Source organism: Pelodiscus sinensis, chromosome 1, assembly GCF_049634645.1.
Source record: "Pelodiscus sinensis isolate JC-2024 chromosome 1, ASM4963464v1, whole genome shotgun sequence".
NCBI classification, from domain to species: Eukaryota; Metazoa; Chordata; order Testudines; family Trionychidae; genus Pelodiscus; species Pelodiscus sinensis.
The window spans coordinates 9,209,333-9,215,939 of NC_134711.1; the positions used below are offsets into that span (position 1 = coordinate 9,209,333).

At 44.4% G+C, this 6,607-nt stretch overlaps 1 long non-coding RNA gene across 1 annotated transcript in view; it reads right to left on the bottom strand.

Moving 5' to 3' along the window:
- LOC142828209 (uncharacterized) overlaps positions 1–4,819 on the bottom strand; it is a 61,929-nt gene extending 57,110 nt beyond the window's left edge. Inside the window, exon 1 of the long non-coding RNA XR_012903104.1 lies at positions 4,447–4,819. This is a non-coding gene — a long non-coding RNA (uncharacterized LOC142828209). The remainder of the gene's footprint in view (positions 1–4,446) is intronic.
- Between the last annotated feature and the right edge of the window lie 1,788 nt (positions 4,820–6,607).

The following is a 6,607-nucleotide window of genomic DNA, read 5'->3' on the forward strand; positions in this document are numbered from 1 at the left end:
AGGTACCACAAATGACTTCTTAAACTGCTGCTGTTAGAGCAAGCATAGAGAGACCAGGTAATGTTCTGCATTTACACTGCACTTTTCCTCTGTACATCTCCAGGCACTTTATAAAGCTAGTAAAGGAGGCCAAGACTGTAACATGGCTTTTAAAAATAGCTACATTCATGGAGGTTAGGTCCATCAATGGCTATTAGCCAGGATGGGCAGGGACACTGACCCTAGCCACTGTCAGAAGACAGGATGCTGGGCTAGACGGATCTTTGGTTTGACCCAGTATGGCCGTTCTTAAGTACACTTGAATCTCCCTAATCCAGGTGTCCCTAATCTGGGAACACCCCAAATGCTCTTCCCCTGAGGCTTTTTCCCTCTGCTCCCCTAGCAGTAGGGGGTGGGGTCTGGGAGTAGCAGAGAGCACAGACCCACCTGTGCCTCCAGGAGTGGGGAGGCAGGTAAGTGCCCCACCCCACTCTCACTCCCTAGACCCTGCAGCGCCTTCCCTGGTGTGGCAAAATCTTAAATCCAGCATACTCTTTTTTCCCGGGATGCCAAATTCAAGAGGTTTAAGTGTGTTACTGATTATTAATATTTATGGTATGAGCATAGAACTTAGGAATCCCCGCCCTGGATCTGGGCCTGTATTAGGTGCTGAACTAACACATAACAAAAGACTGCCCCAAAGAGCTGGCAGGCATTCTCCCATCCAATTTCATAGGTGAGACTTTTGTGTGAAGGGCAATTAAGGGACTTGCCCAGTGTCATGTGATGAATCAGTAGCAGAGCCAGGAATGGAATCCAGATTGCCTCGTTCTAGTCACATGAGCAATTTATTAGAGTCCAACTGATCCCATAACAAAGACTTCTTGCTCTTGATGTGAAAGGAACTATAATATATGCCTTAAAGTGTCTGTGCCTTTAAAAGTTGCTGTGGCGTTTTAAAACCCATTTGTGCAAGATGATGAATTTCCTCAACTCCTGCCAGTGTCAATAAGCACTGAGAAAGATCATCCTTTCGGAGAAGGCTCTCATCAAACCCAAGTCCTTAAACATCATGCATCCATCCCTGAAAAAATCACCAGGGCTGTGTCTACACTGGCAAGTTATTCCGGAAAATCAGCCGCTTTTCTGGAAAAACTTGCCAGCTGTCTACACTGGCCGCTTGAATTTCCGGAAAAGCACCGATGATCTAATGTAAAATCATCAGTGCTTTTCCGGAAAAACTATGCTGCTCCCGTTTGGGCAAAAGTCTTTTTCTGGAAAACTGTTCCGGAAAAGGGCCAGTGTAGACAGCACAGTAGTGTTTTCCGCAAAAAAGCCCCGATCGCGAAAATGACGATAGGGGCTTTTTTGCAGAAAACCGCGTCTAGATTGGCCATGGACGCTTTTCTGCAAAAAGTGCTTTTGCAGAAAAGCATCCTGCCAATCTAGACATACTTTTCCGAAAATGCTTTTAACAGAAAACTTTTCCGTTAAAAGCATTTCCAAAAAATCATGCCAGTGTAGACTTAGCCCAGTAGTGTAGAAATCACGAGGCTTTAAGAACTAATAACCTTGGACTCTTGCCAGGGCTTGGGCCTTTAGAGTTCCCATTCTCATGCTTTAGCATTCCCATTTTCTCCACAGCCATGATGACTAGAAACTTGATCAGCTGGGCTCAATCCATAGGTCTGGATTGGAATTCAAGATGAACTATGAATTCCATATGATGCATTTCTTAGGACATTGCTGGGTCTAATGCTGGGAGCTAATGCAATAATGCTGATCAATTTAAGAATGAAAAATGTTAGATCTGATATTTTGAGCTAAAGTCAAGGGAAACAGTGCAGATAAGAATACTGGGCAACTGTATGAGGCATGCTGGGAATTAAGCAGACAAAATGTAGCCTAGCACAATAAGTTCCCACCTTCAAATGTGGGGGAAAGAGTCAAACAAAAGGGAAGATTTAAAAGAGATTAAAAACTATAATTATGGGGCAGTACATTATATCTAGAAAATTGTCTCTCCAGATATGGATTTAGAATTAGATAATAAAGGGAACGAAAGAGTCATCCCATGTGACAGATAAAGCTTCTGAGTTTATATATGGCAAATGGAGTCACCATTCCCAAATATATACTCACAAAGCTGAAGATTAAAAAAGCAGGTAAAGTTGGAGCAAATCTGTGGCTGGAGTTACAAAATGTGAAATCATGTCTAATTTTGCAGACATGCTGACAGCTGTGCTGGTGGAAATAATGTTAGCATTAAACAGGATAAGGGATGTATGGCCTACTGCAGCTGTTATCTTTTCAGATTCATTAGCAAGTATTCTGGCAACCTCAGAAAACATGAGTAAGCTAAAGAATGAAACATTGGTTTTGACAATAGAAACAGTATGCTTGGGTGTGAACATAGTACTAGCATTGATTCCAGCACATGCCTGGATACCTGGCAATGAAATGGCAGCTAACAAAGTGAAAAATGTTTTGCAAAATGGAGAAAAAACATATACAGATTCCTCTGATTAAGCAGGGATTTACAAATTTAGTTTCAAAGGAATTTGAAAAGGAATGGCAAAAATTGAGAACAAGGAGAAAGAGGAAGAAAAGTTTATGAAGTATGTCCCAAAATAAAGACTAATCCTCATCTCCAAAACTTGGAAAAGATTGGAGACGTACTTCTATTTACACTGTTAGCTGGTCATTGTGGTCTGAATAATGGTTTGTATTGATGAGACAGATACCAATGTGGGTTACATAACACATAGAAGGAAAAAGACACAGTGGATCACCTAATATAGGCATACAGGTATGTGACAGGAAAGAAAGCCTCTTAAAGAAGACTGTAGATGATTTAAGGTGACAAAATATACTATGAGGGATTCAATGGGGTAACTTTAAAAAAGCTGGAAAAACAACAAATATTCTAGCAGCACCTTAAAGACTAGCAAAACGTGTAGATAGTATCATGAGCTTTTGTGGGTACAACCCACTTCTTCAGATGACAGGAGTAGTAAAAGTCCAGATCCAAGAATAAATAAGGGAAGGCGGGGAAGTAAAAAAATCTAAAAAAATTGCGAATTGGATAGTTCAAGTTACAAGAGACTGATAACACTGCTGTGTGGACATACCCTAATCACTTTTCTTTTGTGTGACTTACATTCAATATATCTTTTCAATTGCTTCTGAGATGCCACAGTCTAGTCAACCATTGTCGCCCCTTCACAGAAATAAATACACTTTGCAAAGGCAAAAAGTTTTTCCTCTCAAACATGAAGGGTGCGTCTACACTGCACCCATAACTCAAAATAAGCTATGCAGCTTGAGCTACACAAATAGCATAGCTTATTTTGTGTGTTTTGTGTTTTGAAATAGCTTATTTTGTAATGATTTTGAAATAAACCGCTATTCTGAAATGTCCCTTACTCCTCGTGGAACGAGGTTTACAGGGATGTTGGAATATCATGATCATTATTTTGAAACAAAATGCAGGACTATGTAGCACTTTAAAGACTAACAAGATGGTTTATTAGGTGATGAGCTTTTGTGGGCCAGACCCACTTCCTCAGATCAAATAGTGGAAGAAAATAGTCACAACCATATATACCAAAGGATACAATTAAAAAAAAGTGAAATAAACCATCTTGTCAGTCTTTAAAGTACTACATAGTCCTGCATTTTGCTTCAGCTACACCAGACTAACACGGCTACATTTCTATTATTATTTTGAAAGATATTTCAAAATAATGGGCATACTGTTAAGATGCATAATAGTTATTTGGGAATACTGGAAGTATCAATACTCAGAAGCATAGACATACCCAAAGAGGCCCCATCATGCAGATTTTCAATGAGCAATAAATGTGTGATTTATATTTTTCTTCCCCAGCTAACTTCAGCTTTTCCCCCATATGAACATGTAGAGTAAGCAACAACTCTTGCCCAAAGTTTGCTGCCTCGCATCTGGCCTTGCAATATAAGTTACATCGTCATCATGTCTTTGAAACCAAAGGCATATGGAGGTCACCTATAACAATCATGCCACACTAAATTTGACAGGATTTGCTATTCATCTGCATACTACACAATTTTCCTCTGGCATAGTATAAATGTGCCTCTGTAACCACACACCTCCTCAATGCGGTGTACTGTCCCATCTAGTGCCACCAAGAAAAATCCCACTGAGAGTGAACCTGCTTGAGAGCCAGATGGCTTTTGGCTCATGCACTAAGTTCCAGAGGTCCCAGGTTTAATTCCGCCAGTTGACGTTACACCTCCTCCCCTGGGTTAAACATCCTGCAGCAACTCACATTTGCACGGCACCTTTCACCCAAGGGATCCCAAAGCATGTTGCCATAGTGTGCTGTAAATAAGATTTGTTTGCTGCAAGTCCTGGAAAGTATGAAGTCTGAATTCACTACTTTCTGCAAGTCCTTGTTCACAAAGAGGTGTTAGTCACATACATACCTTGGCAATGTTAGCTCCTGCCTTCTGGGAAGAATGTTTCTAGGTCGTACTACACCGCATGGCATTGGCAATGGTGGATGAGGGATCTGGGATGGGAGCGGAGTTAGAGGTTTTGATTTACACACTCTCACTCCTATTGCTTTTGATTTAATAGTTTAATAATTAACCAGCAAGGGAACAGAGACTGAGTTTATAAGCAGTAGGTAGAAAATCAATTGCTGAGCGTACATTGCTGCTTGGGGGCAAATAAAGGCGGCAGCAGACTGAGCGAAGAGAAATCATCTCCTGGACACTTTGTGAAGATGAATGTATTCAGGTTCGTTTATAAAAGGACGTCATCCTTTCACCTTGGCGTAGCATGGAGCAGCTGAAAACACAGCAGGCTCTGCAGGGTGACAATGTATTGACTAGCAGGGGGCTGATTCTTCATTGCCCTTTGACCCCTTCCCATACATTATGTTTGCCTAAAGAAGTCACAAAGCTGCTGTGCTGGTAGACCAATGCCCCATCCTCAGCTGGTTGCTGGGAGCTGGGAGGTATAGAATCAGTTCTGCTGGCGTTAGATCTCCGGTGCTGGGGGTCTATTGGAGGAATGAGCAGGGGGAGGAAGGCGGTGTAGCCAAGGCATCCTCATACTTCTTACTCTTATAATTGTTCTCCTTGACCTCTAAGGATAGGACAAAGAGCAATGGGCTTAAATTGCAGCAAGAGAGGTTTAGGTTGGACTTTAGGAAAAACCTATTACCGTATATACTCGAGTATAAGCCGAGTTTTTGAGCACAGTTTTTGTGCTGAAAAATGCCCCCCTCGGCTTATACTCGAGTCAGCATCTCGAGAACTGAGGTGGGCAAAGCCGCAGAGGCGCGGGACCCCCCCCCCCCGCGGCTGCGGCTTCAGTCCGGGAGCCTGTGGTCTGCTGGGGACGGTCCCCAGCAGACCACAGGCACCCAGATTGAAGCGGCAGCAGCGGCGCTTCCCCGCGCCTCTGAGGCTTTGCCAGAGCAAAGCCTCAGAGGCGCGGGGAACCTCCGCTGCTGCCGCTTCAATCTGGGAGCCTGTGGTCTGCTGGGGACGGTCCCCAGGAGACCACAGGCTCCCAGATTGAAGCGGCAGCAGCGGAGGTTCCCCGCGCCTCTGAGGCTTTGCTCTGGCAAAGCCTCAGAAGCGCGGGAACCCGCCTGGTGCCCCTGGTCTGCTGGAGACGGTCTCCAGCAGACCAGGGGCACCGGAGCAGCTTTCGCCCCGACTCATTTCCTACCCTAGGCTGCCTTATTTCCTACCCTAGGCTTATACTCGGGTCAATACTTTTTCCCAGTTTTTTGGGGTAAAATTAGGTGCCTCGGCTTATATTCGGGTCGACTTATACTCGAGTATATACGGTAACTGCCAGGGTGGTTAAACACTGGAATAAATTGACGAGGGAGGATGTGGAATTTCCATCACTGGAGATATTTAAGAGCAGGCTAGATAGGCATCTATCAACCAGGGATGATCTAGATCAGGGCTACTCAACTTTGGACGCCCCAAGGGGTCACAATGATACTCACAGCACATGCCAAGGGACGCAACTTAAGTGGGGTTGCATATACATGCAAATATATATGCAAATATATATGCAAATCACTTCTTTCACACTGACAGACATGAATACAAAGCACTTCCCTCAATGCCCTGGTGCTCCCGGCACCTCCTCCCTGGGGGCTAAAAACACCGACACCCTGTACCCATCTGTTCCAGCCAGCCTCTCCGCTTGCATCTTTCAGTGCCCACCCCACCAGAGAGGTGCCTTGCCAATGTGGAGCATGTTTTCAGTGGAGGCCGTGTTCAAAGGATCCCACCTGTGTTGAGTCCCATGTAAACCCAAACCACACCACGGGCCGCATGTTCAGTAGCCCTGATCCAGCTGGTGCTTGGTCCTGCCGTGAGGGCAGGGGACTGGACCCAATGACCTCTCAAGGTCCCTTCCACTTCTAGTGCTCTATGATTCTACACTATGGCTATTCCCAGCCACCCCACTGCCCAGTGACACCAGGTATGAGCAATTGCAGTCCTCAGCCAATGGGCATCTTCCCACCCCCTCCAATGGCTTTTGCTCAGACCGAAAGCTATTGCAGGTGAAAGCAGGGTAAAAGGGGAATTGGACACAACATTTGCATCAGGA